This window comes from Amia ocellicauda, chromosome 6, assembly GCF_036373705.1.
Source record: "Amia ocellicauda isolate fAmiCal2 chromosome 6, fAmiCal2.hap1, whole genome shotgun sequence".
In the NCBI taxonomy this organism is placed as follows: domain Eukaryota; kingdom Metazoa; phylum Chordata; class Actinopteri; order Amiiformes; family Amiidae; genus Amia; species Amia ocellicauda.
In genome coordinates, this window is record NC_089855.1 from 39,398,821 (window position 1) to 39,413,998 (window position 15,178).

Sequence of the window (15,178 nt, forward strand, 5' to 3'; positions counted from 1 at the left end):
GGGAGAAGGTTACAGTCAACCCAGAGGATGGGACTTCAACACCAACTCAGAAACAAGGGTCAGAGGTCAGCAATGGAGATTAAGGTCAGAGGCTGGAAATAAGGTGATATTTCTCTGCACAGTGAGTTGTGGGGAGTTGCAACAAACTGCCCCCGTGACGTTTAGATCAAACTAAAAGACTGATACACCGACTGACTGATGCACTGACTGACTGCCTGACACACAGGTACATAGAGTGACTGATGCAGTGACTGACTATTCACTCCTTCAATAGAAAACAGCTGAATACCATTCTGTTGTAGATTAGCTCCTAGCTACTAGAAACCAGACGAGCACTTTCTTTTATTATTATGTTCTTTAAATTCCTATTGGGTTTCCAAACATGCATTCCCCTTGAATAATAATAATAATAATAATAATAATAATAATAATAATAATATGGCTAGATCCACATTGCAGAAGGTGATTTTGTTTTCAATATGGCCATCAGACACCCCTCACTTCAACACTGTGAAAATCAATTAAGAGAGGGAAGCAGAAACCAAGTCGGGAGGTTCAGAGTGAATAGGAGCAGAGGGTGAATGAAGAAGTGCACATGGTGTTCAGGAATGTTGACTGACTGATTGAATGAATGAAGGGAGCTGGGAGAAGTGACTGGCAAGGAAGGGCGACGACAACATCTAGTGGGGACATGTGGAGGTGTATTTAGACAGGGATTGTGACACCAGTAAACCAGTAAACACAATGGAAGGAAACTGGCAAAAGAGGGAAATTATTGAACTTTTACAAATACTTTTACAAACACTGGAATATCGACCCGTGTTTCCTCTCCTGAATCCACAGGTTTCCATTGCATCTTGATCCCAAGGCTACAGCGCTAATGCTGGCTTTCTTTGTTTTGTCTATGAAAGGGTACAAGCTGGCATTTTGCCATCTTTCAAAGCCAGTGTAAATGGGACAATAGGAAAAAAGCAGGCAAACGCTGCCTGCATTTTGCTGGCATTTCAGTTTGAATGGGGCTTGAGTTTTACATCCCATCTCTCCAAACACCCAGGCTTTCAGTAAAATCATCAACCCTTTTCCCCCCAGATGAATAATCCCATTCTTGTGTTATATATCTTAATTGGTATATGTAGAGATAGGTCTTTCATTCTCACCAATTCAAGAGAGCTTATAAGTTAGAATCAGTGAGACAAGTGATGTCTTGTGGTTGCCCTATCGACTATTAATACTTTACTCTTAATAAACATTTTGAATTCCACAGAGTTAAATGACTGACCACAGGGCCTGGCAGTGGTGGGGGGCAGTGCTTGGGTGCTGTGTGGGGGGCAGATGATTAGTAAACAAAACAATGGCATTCTATCTAGCATCTATTCAAGTAATATGAGCTCATATACCTCACAGTGAGAAATGTGTACAGCACAGGGGTTGCAAACCAATATATGTTAAAAAACTGTACACTGAAGAGCAATTGGTCAGCTTACAAATAGGAGCAAAGGGAAAGTTATAATATTGCAAACGTATGATATTGCTCAGTCCTTATAGCAGGGGTCTCCAGCCTTGGTCCTGGAGAGCTACAGTGTAGTACAGCAGGGGTGTCCAGTCCTGATCCTGGAGAGCTTCCTAAATCCAGAACATCATCTCTTACGTAACTCATCTCTTAAAATCAACAGTTCACAAAGACGTGGGAGACATTTTCTTCCGATCAGTGAAGCTGGTAGAAGGTTTTAGGAAAACATGATGGTGCTTTTTCTTTTTTTCTTTTCAGAAGACAGTCCAAACTACTGTGCGTCTCCAGCTGTACACACACTTCATTTCTACTAAGTCAAACTTAAACATGTTATTATTTTGTGAGATTGGCTGATCTCCAGTGGGGGATTCTCAGTATTAAGAGGCAATGTTTTCATTATGGATCATTTATTTCACCTTTACCTTTATGCCATGATCCAAAACTAAACATGATCATGCAAATTAAGTGATAAAACAGAGGTTATTGGGCCCTACTGAGAGCATCCTGTGTGAATTGGGGGTTTTCTGCCAATTTATATTTCTTCAAGGTAAAAGGCGAGTGGTCTATTTTTGTTTGTGTGCTTTTTTTTATTTTTTTGCTTTTTTTTATATCTGTGGCTACAATCTAAGTGCTATGTGGCCAATCTGATAGCTCTGGAAGGGTAGACAGTATTGAATGACACACTTCCCCTCTGCTCTCTTGCTCCCTTTCTCACTCTGCAGTTCTTCACTTTGGTTACCACATCTGATCACGTCTCTGTCTCTCCTTCTCTATTTCTTTCTCTCTTGCTGTCTCTCCTCTCTTTTCTTGTCTCGCACTGTCTTGCAGAGAACATGATGCAGGGCGGGAATCGGGCAGACTGAAACTGGGAGGGGAGAGAGAGCGAGAGAGGGGGGGAGGGAGATGAGAGATGATAGATAAGGGGTAAAGATTGAGAGAGAGAGAGAGAGAGAGAGGGAGATAGATGTAAAGTAGATAATCAAAGCGACAGATTTGTGATATGACAGATAGAGGGAAGATAAGCAAAGACAAATGCAGAACTTTAGCAAAAAAAATGGTGGGGGGGGGGTTTAGGTTCATATAAGCTTCTACTTCAGTCTGCTGTAATAACGACGCTGCATTTAAGCTACATTGCCATTCTTTCAGTCTTCACATACCCCCTGGGGCCACAGACACAGACACACACACACACACACACACACACACTCTCTCTCTCACGCACACACACACGCACGTGCAATATTGCAGGTACTATACTTTAGAGATCAAGCGCTAATGTTGGATATCAGCTGGGTAAGGGTCTCTCCTCGTTCAGCAGAGGAGGAACCTGGGGCTTCACCATCCCCACATCTTCCAACTGCCCTCTTTATCAGAAAGACAAGCAGCTGTTAGGATTGTCAGTTATTGACCTTATGTCATGGAAACAGCAGCACACACACGCACACACACATACAGAGTAACCACAAAATTAATTATTTACCATTCAAAAAACATCAATTTGTGAGTAATGCTTTGTATTTTATGAGGCACATAAGAATATAACGGAAGAAAGGTTACTTATGAGCAGGCCATTCAACCCCTTGTGTTAATTTGGTAGCTAATAATTTAGCAATCCCAGAATCCAGTCTGTACTTGAATGATCCCAAGGATTGAACTTCAACAACATGGGTAAGGAGTTTGTTTGTTCCATAGGCATGGAGATACTGTACGGTTTATTTTATGAAAAAAATGATAACTTGATATTAATTGGCTAACCCAAGGGGCAGGATTAAATAAAAAATGTTTGCGCTGCGAGTCGCTGCTAAACTATCATAGTATTAAATCTGACTATTTGCGCCGCAAAACGACCTTTCTTGCACAACACGAGTGAATAAAACATAGCTTTCACACAGCCGCTACTAGAAAACTACACAACTGTACTCAGTCGCTCTCTCATGTTTAGTTAGATGCTACTCTCTTCTATTTTTTAATGTAAATCACATGATGTACAGTTGTGTAGTTTGCTATTAGCAGCTGGTTAAAGTTGTAGTTAATCCCGCCCAACAATAGTGGGAGTGGTTACATTTTCACTGTATTAAATCAAGAAAATATCTGCAAGAAAACAACCTGAAAATGATCTCGGAGCTCCTCTAGTTTTAGACATCGTTGGAGTACCTCCGTGAAGTTGGCAACCCATGTGTTCAGAATATGAATCAAAATATATGCATTCATTTGTGCTGCATTTGTGCTGGTTTGTGCCGTTAAAAGAAACATTTGTGCTATTTTATTTCTCAAGTTATTAAGCGATACTTTTTTAATTAGTGACATCACTCAGCACCCCATCAACGTCCAAATCGCACCCAAATAGTCTCTTTTGTTTGTGCTACGTTAGTGCCGGTTTGTGCCGTATTTGTTTTCATCAGTGCAGTTTTTTAGATATTCATTTTTTAATTATCAGCGATGACGTCACCTAGCACCCCATCAAACTCCAAATTGATCCGAAGTGGTTTCATTCGTTTGTGCTACGTTTGTGCTGCTTTGTGCAGCAAAAATAATTGTTTGTACCAATATGATTCTTGAGATATTACACATTATATTTTAATCACTTAACAGTGGTCTCTGTCCTTTATGCTACGATTGTGCCGATTTGTGCTGTAAAATGCACAGGCTATTTTGTCCGTATCCGGCTTCAAACGCATATTCTGCTTCAATATAATTCTGCTTGTACGTGGCAGTGCAATTAAACAACAGGTTCTTTATTCGGCTGCCTACAGCAAACCACCAGGATTCTTCCAAGAGCTGGCCGCCTGGCCAAACTGAGCTATCTCTGCATGTCTCTGTGGAGAGAGAAGAACCTTCCAGAAGAACAACCATCTCTGCAGCACTCCACCAATCAGGCCTGTATGGTAGAGTGGCCAGACGGAAGCCACTCCTCAGTAAAAGGCACATGACAGCTCACCTGGAATTTGCCGAAAAAGGCACCCGAAGGACTCTCAGACCATGAGAAACAAAATTCTCTGATCTGCTGAAACAAAGATTGAACTCTTTGGCCTGAATGGCAAGCATCATGTCTGGAGGAAACCAGGCACCGCTCATCACCTGGCCAATACCATCCCTACAGTAAAGCATTGTGGCAGCAGCATCATGCTGTGGGGATGTTTTTCAGTGGCAGAAACTGGGAGACTAGTCAGGATCGAGGGAAAGATTAATGCAGCAATGTACAGAGACATCCTTGATGAAAACCTGCTCCAGAGCGCTCTGGACCTCAGACTGGGGTTAATTTTCCAACAGGACAATGACCCTAAGCACACAGCCAAGATAACAAAGGAGTGGCTACAGGACAACTCTGTCCTTGAGTGGCCCATCTCTGGAGAGATCTGTAAATGGCTGTGCACCGACACTCCCCATCCAACCTGATGGAGCTTGAGAGGTCCTGCAAAGAAGAATGGGAGAAACTGCCCAAAAATAGGTGTGCCAAGCTTGTAGTATCATACTCAAAAAGACTTGAGACTGTAATTGGTGCCAAAGGTGCTTCAACAAAGTATTGAGCAAAGGCTGTGAATACTTATGTACATGTGCTTTTTTGTTTTTTATTTTTAATACATTTGCAAAGATTTCAAACAAACTTCTTTCACGTTGTCATTATGGGGTATTGTTTGTAGAATTTTTTGGAAAATAATTAATTAAATCCATTTTGGTATAAGGCTGTAACATAACAAAATGTGGAAAAAGTGAAGCACTGTGAATACTTTCCAGATGCACTGTACATACCGCATTTTCTTATTCTAATAGTCTGATACATTCTCGCATATATATGAGTAAAGATTTCAACAACAACAGAACGTCTATTATATTTATTTTAGTAAAAATCATCGATTTCAATCGAATCATTCCTAATTCTGGAATGTCTAAATCAGCTTCTTTCATTATCACATGTCTACGTGCTATGCTGACCACTGTTTTATTAGAGTACATGGCTCAGCTTTTTATTAAATAAAGGGTTGGGAGTTATACCCAAACTTCATTGTACCCAGAATGGAGTGGTGAACAGGTAATAATTTGTGAACTGTCATGGTTTCCAATTTTTGTTTCTGGTTTCGTGGTAGGGGTTTAGGCTGAAGCCTATATACAATGATGTAGTCCTAAACTAGGAAAACGAGACATGGAGAAGTGTATGCACTGATGACGTGTTTAATTATTATTAAAGCAAAACATTGCTTGATTGGTGTTGTTGGCAGTCCAGAAATGACTCTCCTGCTTTGCTGTAGGCAGCCGAATAAAGACCCTGTTGTTTAATTGCACTGCCACGTACAAGCAGAATTATATTGAAGCAGAATACGCGTTTGAAGCCGGATACGGACAAAATAGCCTGTGCATTTTACAGCACAAATCGGCACAATCGTAGCATAAAGGACAGAGACCACTGTTAAGTGATTAAAATATAATGTGTAATATCTCAAGAATCATATTGGTACAAACAATTATTTTTGCTGCACAAACCAGCACAAACGTAGCACAAACGAATGACACCACTTCGGATCAATTTGGAGTTTGATGGGGTGCTAGGTGACGTCATCGCTGATAATTAAAAAATGAATATCTAAAAAACTATAACTGCACTGATGAAAACAAATACGGCACAAACCGGCACTAACATAGCACAAACGAAAGAGACTATGTTGGTGCGATTTGGACGTTGATGGGGTGCTGAGTGACGTCACTAATTAAAAAAGTATCGCTTAATAACTCGAGAAATAAAATAGCACAAATGTTTCTTTTAATGGCACAAATCAGCACGAACATAGAACAAATGAAAGAGACTATTTTGGTATGATTTGGACGTTGATGGGGTGCTGAGTGACGTCACAGCTCATAAAATATAATCTTTAATATCTCAGGAACCATACCAGCACAAACGATGATTTTTGCGGCACAAACCAGCACAAATGCAGCACAAACGAATGCATTGATTCATATTCTGAACACATGGGGTGCCAACTTCACGGAAGTCACAAATCGGCACAATCATAGCATAAAGGACAGATACCACTGTTAAGTGATTAAAATATAATGTGTAATATCTCAAGAATCATATTGGTACAGACAATTATTTTTGCTGCACAAACCAGCACAAACGTAGCACAAACGAATGAAACCACTTCGGATCGATTTGGAGTTTGATAGGGTGCTAGGTGAAGTCATCGCTGATAATTAAAAAATGAATATCTAAAAAACTATAACTGCACTGATGAAAACAAATATGGCACAAACCGGCACTAACGTAGCACAAACGACAAACATAAAATAAAGGTTTTTTTTTGTTTACTATATATTTTTTTTTATGCGATACTTATGGCACTAATTTGAGCCCATAGAGCAGGACGGTCCTGCGAGAAGCAGCGATGGGTCAATAAAGCAGGTAAGCACAGCGATGTGGCGCTCCGTGCTGTGAATCAATAGCATTAATCTCCTCGCTGACAAAACTACAAGCGTATACTTCGTATAAGTAGAAGAAAAAATTATAAAATAAAAACCGAAGCCGCCCTTGATGAAAGCAGTTTAGTTATTATTATTATTATTGGCAGACTCCCTTACCTAAGCGTTATCTATTAGCGGGTGGATCAATGGTTTGGTGGATAACAGATCAATGTAAATATTTTATTCAGCGTCCACTTCCCAGCTAACACACAACGTTGCCACAATGTTTAATTACATTAGCTGGGTTATGTATAGGGGTGCAGATTAAAAAGAAACTGTGACACACCGCGGCTACAAAACTCATAGTGGTTACATTTATCATTTGAAGAAACTAGCAACTAAAAATAAGAGCAACTGTTCATTGGAAATCAGCTGTTTCAGCCGTCCCTGTCTTTGCTTGCGATACTGCAATTTTTGTTTTCGCCACCAGTTTCTTTGCTTTCGATTTTTTTTTTTTCATTTACCAGTTTTGGCACTGTTTTGTCGTGAGGGCGGGATTTACAGGGAGGTGTGGATCCTGGGTCTCCATTGGTCCAGTAGGTTTGAGTGACGGTTCTGCCTAACCCAATCAGTGAGCAGGGGGCTGGTCTGACAGTCACCTCTCTGCAACACAACTGTCTTCACCGCTGACTGACCCATAGACTGAGTGGTGCAACTACATGGCCTCGGAATTTAATTATAAACAAAGCATGCTTTTAATAAAAGTTGTGGACAATCGCTTTCTATATAGTATATGTGTTTATTTCATACAGCCTTTATTTGAATCTTTATCAATGGAGCCAGTAATTTTGTAGGTGACTGTGCATATATATATATATATATATACACTCACCTAAAGGATTATTAGGAACACCTGTTCAATTTCTCATTAATGCAATTATCTAACCAACCAATCACATGGCAGTTGCTTCAATGCATTTAGGGGTGTGGTCCTGGTCAAGACTCCTGAACTCCAAACTGAATGTCTGAATGGGAAAGAAAGGTGATTTAAGCAATTTTGAGTGTGGCATGGTTGTTGGTGCCAGACGGGCCGGTCTGAGTATTTCACAATCTGCTCAGTTACTGGGATTTTCACGCACAACCATTTCTAGGGTTTACAAAGAATGGTGTGAAAAGGGAAAAACATCCAGTATGCGGCAGTCCTGTGGGCGAAAATGCCTTGTTGATGCTAGAGGTCAGAGGAGAATGGGCCGACTGATTCAAGCTGATAGAAGAGCAACTTTGACTGAAATAACCACTCGTTACAACCGAGGTATGCAGCAAAGCATTTGTGAAGCCACAACACGTACAACCTTGAGGCGGATGGGCTACAACAGCAGAAGACCCCACCGGGTACCACTCATCTCCACTACAAATAGGAAAAAGAGGTTACAATTTGCACAAGCTCACCAAAATTGGACAGTTGAAGACTGGAAAAATGTTGCCTGGTCTGATGAGTCTCGATTTCTGTTGAGACATTCAGATGGTAGAGTCAGAATTTGGCATAAACAGAATGAGAACATGGATCCATCATGCCTTGTTACCACTGTGCAGGCTGGTGGTGGTGGTGTAATGGTGTGGGGGATGTTTTCTTGGCACACTTTAGGCCCCTTAGTGCCAATTGGGCATCGTTTAAATGCCACGGCCTACCTGAGCATTGTTTCTGACCATGTCCATCCCTTTATGACCACCATGTACCCATCCTCTGATGGCTACTTCCAGCAGAATAATGCACCATGTCACAAAGGTCGAATCATTTCAAATTGGTTTCTTGAACATGACAATGAGTTCACTGTACTAAACTGGCCCCCACAGTCACCAGATCTCAACCCAATAGAGCATCTTTGGGATGTGGTGGAACGGGAGCTTCGTGCCCTGGATGTGCATCCCACAAATCTCCATCAACTGCAAGATGCTATCCTATCAATATGGGCCAACATTTCTAAAGAATGCTTTCAGCACCTTGTTGCATCAATGCCACGTAGAATTAAGGCGAAAGGGGGTCAAACACAGTATTAGTATGGTGTTCCTAATAATCCTTTAGGTGAGTGTATATACAGTGAGGGAAAAAAGTATTTGATCCCCTGCTGATTGTGTACGTTTGCCCACTGACAAAGAAATGATCAGTCAATAATTTTAATGGTAGGTGTATTTTAACAGTGAGAGACAGAATAACAACAAAAAAATCCAGAAAAACGCATTTCAAAAAAGTTATAAATTGATTTGCATGTTAATGAGGGAAATAAGTATTTGACCCCTTCGACTTAGTACTTGGTGGCAAAACCCTTGTTGGCAATCACAGAGGTCAGACGTTTCTTGTAGTTGGCCACCAGGTTTGCACACATCTCAGGAGGGATTCTGTCCCACTCCTCTTTGCAGATCCTCTCCAAGTCATTAAGGTTTCGAGGCTGACGTTTGGCAACTCAAACCTTCAGCTCCCTCCACAGATTTTCTATGGGATTAAGGTTAGGCTAGGCCACTCCAGGACCTTAATGTGCTTCTTCTTGAGCCACTCCTTTGTTGCCTTGGCGTGTGTTTTGGGTCATTGTCATGCTGGAATACCCATCCACGACCCATTTTCAATGCCCTGGCTGAGGGAAGGAGGTTCTCACCCAAGATTTGATGGTACATGGCCCCGTCCATCGTCCCTTTGATGCGGTGCAGTTGTCCTGTCCCCTTAGCACAAAAACACCCCCAAAGCATAATGTTTCCACCTCCATGTTTGACGGTGGGGATGGTGTTCTTGGGGTCATTCCTCCTCCTCCAAACACGGCGAGTTGAGTTGATGCCAAAGAGCTCGATTTTGGTTTCATCTGACCACAACACTTTCACCCAGTTCTCCTCTGAATCATTCAGATGTTCATTGGCAAACTTCAGACAGGCCTGTACATGTGCTTTCTTGAGCAGGGGGACCTTGCGGGTGCTGCAGGATTTCAGTCCTTCACGGCGTAGTGTGTTACCAATTGTTTTCTTGGTGACTAATGGTCCCAGCTGCCTTGAGATCATTAACAAGATCCTCCCATGTAGTTCTGGGCTGATTCCTCACTGTTCTCATGATCATTGAAACTCCACGAGGTGAGATCTTGCATGGAGCCCCAGCCCGAGGGAGACTGACAGTTATTTTGTGTTTCTTCCATTTGCGAATAATCGCACCAACTGTTGTCACCTTCTCAACAAGCTGCTTGGCGATGGTCTTGTAGCCCATTCCAGCCTTATGTAGGTCTACAATCTTGTCCCTGACATCCTTGGACAGCTCTTTGGTCTTGGCCATGGTGGAGAGTTGATTGGAATCTGATTGATTGATTGCTTCCGTGGACAGGTGTCTTTTATACAGGTAACGAGCTGAGATTAGGAGCACTCCCTTTAAGAGAGTGCTCCTAATCTCAGCTCATTACCTGTATAAAAGACACCTGGGAGCCAGAAATCTTGCTGATTGATAGGGGATCAAATGCTTATTTCCCTCATTAACATGCAAATCAATTTATAACTTTTTTGAAATGCGTTTTTCTGGATTTTTTTGTTGTTATTCTGTCTTTCAGTGTTAAAATACACCTACCATTAAAATTATAGACTGATCATTTCTTTGTCAGTGGGCAAACGTACAAAATCAGCAAGGGATCAAATACTTTTTTCCCTCACTGTAAATGTTAAAATAATAACATTAACATTCAAGATGGCACCATGTGGTTAAAGTTTCTCTAGCGCAGGTTTTAATGAATAGAACCTAAAGTAAGCAAATCAAATGTAATCTTTAAATATATATATGGTTAGATGCATTTAAGTAAATCATTGTTTTTTACAAGAACAAAAATAGTCTCGAACGAGTGGCATTTGTGGAATTAATGTGGTATTTATTCAGCATGCAGCAAAACGCTGTATGCCCAGTTTGATTGACAGATCAACACCGCACAAGTTAAACACAAGATAAATGTTGCCAAAGCACAATGCCGCCCTTGATAATAACTCGGTTTCTTTTTAAGACAAACGAATCAGCCAGACTCAGAGTCAGTGATTCATTGAATGAGTTTTGATGGGCAGGTCAATTGCAACACGATCATCAGTCAGTGCACTGCTAGTTTCAGCTCATTGCCATTGTTGACCCGTATGGACCGAACACAATTTACATCCCAGATCGGATGCCCACCGCAACTGCCGAGCTAAAACACAATACCTGCTTTTTAATCAGACAATGTCTAACATTTACATATGTCTGTGTGTGTCTGGAGCTTATAAGGACAGGAAAGGTTATATGATGTTCAAATACTGAAGATCCATCAGCAATAACTGTATGAGATGTAAGATTGATAAAGCGAACTAACTGTTCATATAAAGGACCTTGAAACACACACATATTAACAGCATTTTTAAACAAGGGATGGCACATCTGACAAGCACAGAGCACAGGAATAGAGAGAGAACCCGCAACACTAAGACATTGCACTCGTATAAAACACCAGAACCAGTGACTGTACTGAGTCTCAGGCTGAGTCTCTCCGAGTCTGTTCAATCAGCGCTTTCAGGCTGTTGACCAATGATGCGGACCTATAAGGCTAGGACACGCCCCTAGCAGAAATTATGCGTGGTTTGGGCAAAACTGCGTTAGAAACACAAATGATGCTCCCGAGTGCTGTCATTGCCTTCCGCCATGTTTTCACACAAAACAAAACCCACTGTGCATGGTGTGCCTGCGTCAGACTGTTGCTAACTTTGGTTGATGTGGGTCAGTATTTACCGTGTGTTTTGCAAACCGCGGTAATCAAACACGGTTTTAATGATAATTAAAATTTGAAACGGTAATACTAACCGTCAGGAATTTCACTGTGGTTTATCGTGAAACCGTTAACTGTTTCATCCCTATTCGGCAGGATGGACGTGGATCTCTTTGCCTCGGCAGAGTCCACACATTGCCTACTATGGTTCTCCGTCTAAGACCGCTCAGGAACCCTAGGGATCGACGCGCTAGCCCACACGTGGCTGTGCTGTCTCCTTTACTCATTTCCACCATTCCCCCTTATCCCAGTGGTCCTGGAGAAGGTCAGGAGAGAACTAGCAACAGTTCTTCTGATAGCCTCTCGGTGGCCTCGCAGACTCTGGTTCGCAGACCTGATCACCCTCCTCCACGGAGAGCCTTGGCAGCTCCCAGTGAGAGCGGACTTGTTGTCCCAGGTGCAGGGCATGCTTTGGCACCCCTATCCGGGCCTCCTCCAGCTCTGGGCCTGGCCTCTGAGCGGGAGCAACTGATTGCCTGGGGTCTGTCAGATGCGGTGGTAGCCACTATTCAATCAGCGAGAGCTCCCTCTACGAGGTTGCAGTATTCCTACTGTTGGCGAACGTTTAGCACCTGGTGCCAAGACGGCAGTCAAGACCCAATTCATTGCCCCATCAGTATCATATTGCATTTTCTACAGGAGCTGTTGGATCAGGGCAAGTCCCCGTCCATGCTCAAAGTGTATTTGGCGGCCATCTCCACGTCATGACCCCCTGGGTCTCATTTCCTGGCTGTGCAGTTTCTAAAGGGAGCTCGACAGCTGCGGCCTCGCACCCCTTCACTGCCTGCATGGCGTCTTGATGTAGTGCTGGACACACTTTCCCAAGCCCCATTTGAGCCACTAAACTCAGCTGAGCTGAAGCTGGTGTCACTTAAGACTGTGTTTTTGCTGGCAATCACCTCTGCAAAACGCGTGAGCGAGTTACACACCCTGTCCGTACACCCATCGTGTGTCCGTTTTGCGGGAGATGGCTCCAGGGTCATGCTATGGCCTAACCCTGCATTCCTCCCGAAAGTACTGTCTCCGTTCCATGTCAGCAGGCCTATTGAGTTGCTACTGCTGGAGAACGTTTAGCACCTGGTGCCAAGACGGCAGTCAAGACCCAATTCATTGCCCCATCGGGATCATATTGCATTTTCTACAGGAGCTGTTCGATCAGGGCAAGTCCCTGTCCATGCTCAAAGTGTATTTGGCGGCCATCTCCACGTCATGACCCCCTGGGTCTCATTTCCTGGCTGTGCAGTTTCTAAAGGGAGCTCGACGGCTGCGGCCTCCTCGCACCCCTTCACTGCCTGCATGGCGTCTTGATGTAGTGCTGGACGCACTTTCCCAAGCCCCATTTGAGCCACTAAACTCAGCTGAGCTGAAGCTGGTGTCACTTAAGACTGTGTTTTTGCTGGCAATCACCTCTGCAAAACGCGTGAGTGAGTTACACACCCTGTCCGTACACCCATCGTGTGTCCGTTTTGCGGGAGATGGCTCCAGGGTCATGCTATGGCCTAACCCTGCGTTCCTCCCAAAAGTGCTGTCTCTGTTTCATGTCAGCAGGCCTATTGAGTTGATGGCTTTTCATCCTCCTCCCTTCGCTTCAGAGCAAGAGAATCGGCTTCACCCTCAGGTGCTATTTGGAACGCACTAAGGACATTCGGCGACATTGTGTCTTATGGAGCACGGACACAGGGCCAGGCGCTTTCAAGCAGCGCCTCTTGCATTGGATTGTGGACACCATTACCATGGCCTATGAGTCCACTGGGACCCTGGTGCCTGAACACCTGGTGGCCCACTCGACTTGAGGCGTTGCCACATCTTGGGCCCTTTGTCAAGGCGCTCCCTTGGCAGACATTTGTCCGGCTGCAGCTTGGGCCTCGCTGCTTACATTTGTCCGGTTCTACAGGTTGGACATGACGGGACTGATTCCTTCCATTGGGAACCCAGTGTTGGCTGCAGTCAAGCCCCAGCAGGCTACAGGCTCTGGCTCCTGCTCTTTCTTCTCCCAGTCTGCCCCTGCTAAGTGCATCCTCAGGGAGATAGTGAACCATGTTTTTCCCTTCCACCGGACTATGCCTTCCAGTCAAGCACCCACGTGAGCTGCTCTTGGATTTACTAACAGCCCTGTCGATGTGTTACCATGGTCTGTCATGCGGCCTACAGGCTATTCAGCAGGTGTCAACTGCTCCTGTGTTTCCATGTGTGGTGCATGTGCCAGCTCCTGTGCCCCATGATGTATATAGTTAATTTGTTACGACATGGTCAAGCTGGTGTGGCCTTGCTTCTAGCTGTGCTAGTGGAGCAAGTGGCCACTGCTCTGATATCCCACGTGTGGCGCATGAGCAGGCTCCTGCGCCCCGTGGTGTATATAGTCAGTTTGTATGAGATCTAATTGTCAGCACAATAGAGCTCTTTCACTATTCACTATTCAGTTGAGTTGGATGCTCCTGTGCTGTGTGCTGGCAAGCATGAAGGTCTTGCTGTCACGTGTTCAGCTCGGATACTCTGTTGAGTAGCCAGCTATGTATCCTGTTGTTTTTCATTGGCTCCTATTGGATCAGGGGTCCACTGCCATGATATGCGTGGAGGCTGTACAAGTTGCTTGATTGACGCGCCAGATATTGTGCAAGTAGACTCGACCTCGCTCCTAGCTGCACTAGTCGAGCAGCCGGCCTTGCTATTGTGAGCCACCCAGGCTCAGGTGCGGCCCAACAGGGCCCCTAAGGTTACTGTCTGGAGCTCGCTGCCTCCTCCCTTGCAACAGCTTGGTTATACAGTAACCCCTCCCCCTTGGGCAGTGCTTCCTTTTTCAGATAACCGGGATTGCATACGCAACCTTTCGTTACATTAAACACACACAACTGCCATACAGACTTTCTGTTTTCAGGTTCAGACTGCAATTATATGACATCTGCCTTTTGGCAAAGACAAATTTTGCTGTTGTCATTAACCCTCCACACCCACTCGTCTGTAGTCATCTTTGTTCCAGGCTGAAGAGATTCAAATCCTATATTCACTACTGTCTTGGAATTAGTCTGTTTACTTTCCACTTAACGTGTGTTTGTTTGAACATATGGATAAGGGTCTGCTTTTTGGTTGATTGCACAGGAGCGCTAAAGTTGAATACTTATCGCTCATTACATTTTGTGTTTGTCTGCCTGAGTGCATGTGTGTGAGTTTAAGACGCACTATGTAATTTTGGTTGTGTAGTTCTGATTTTAGTGGTCCATGATGCTTTAATGCCACACATTTCTAAATGTAGTTGGAGCTCCATTTCTCAATGTGCTGAGGCGAGTGTTTTCAGATGACAGTACTCAGCGAGAGATATACAACGTTTAAGTATTTTTGTTCCTTCATTCTTTTTCTTCTTTTTCTTTCTTTCCTTATTTCTTGCCTTCCTTCCTCATTCTTTTTTCTTTTCTTCTCCATTATTGTGCTTTCTTCCCTCTTGCACTTACAATGACAAGCAGACCAA

General features: G+C 43.5%; 1 protein-coding gene across 1 annotated transcript in view; it reads right to left on the bottom strand.

The window, feature by feature from the left end:
* grap2a (GRB2 related adaptor protein 2a) overlaps positions 1-15,178 on the bottom strand; it is a 57,391-nt gene that overhangs the window by 15,360 nt on the left and 26,853 nt on the right. The window lies entirely within an intron of this gene.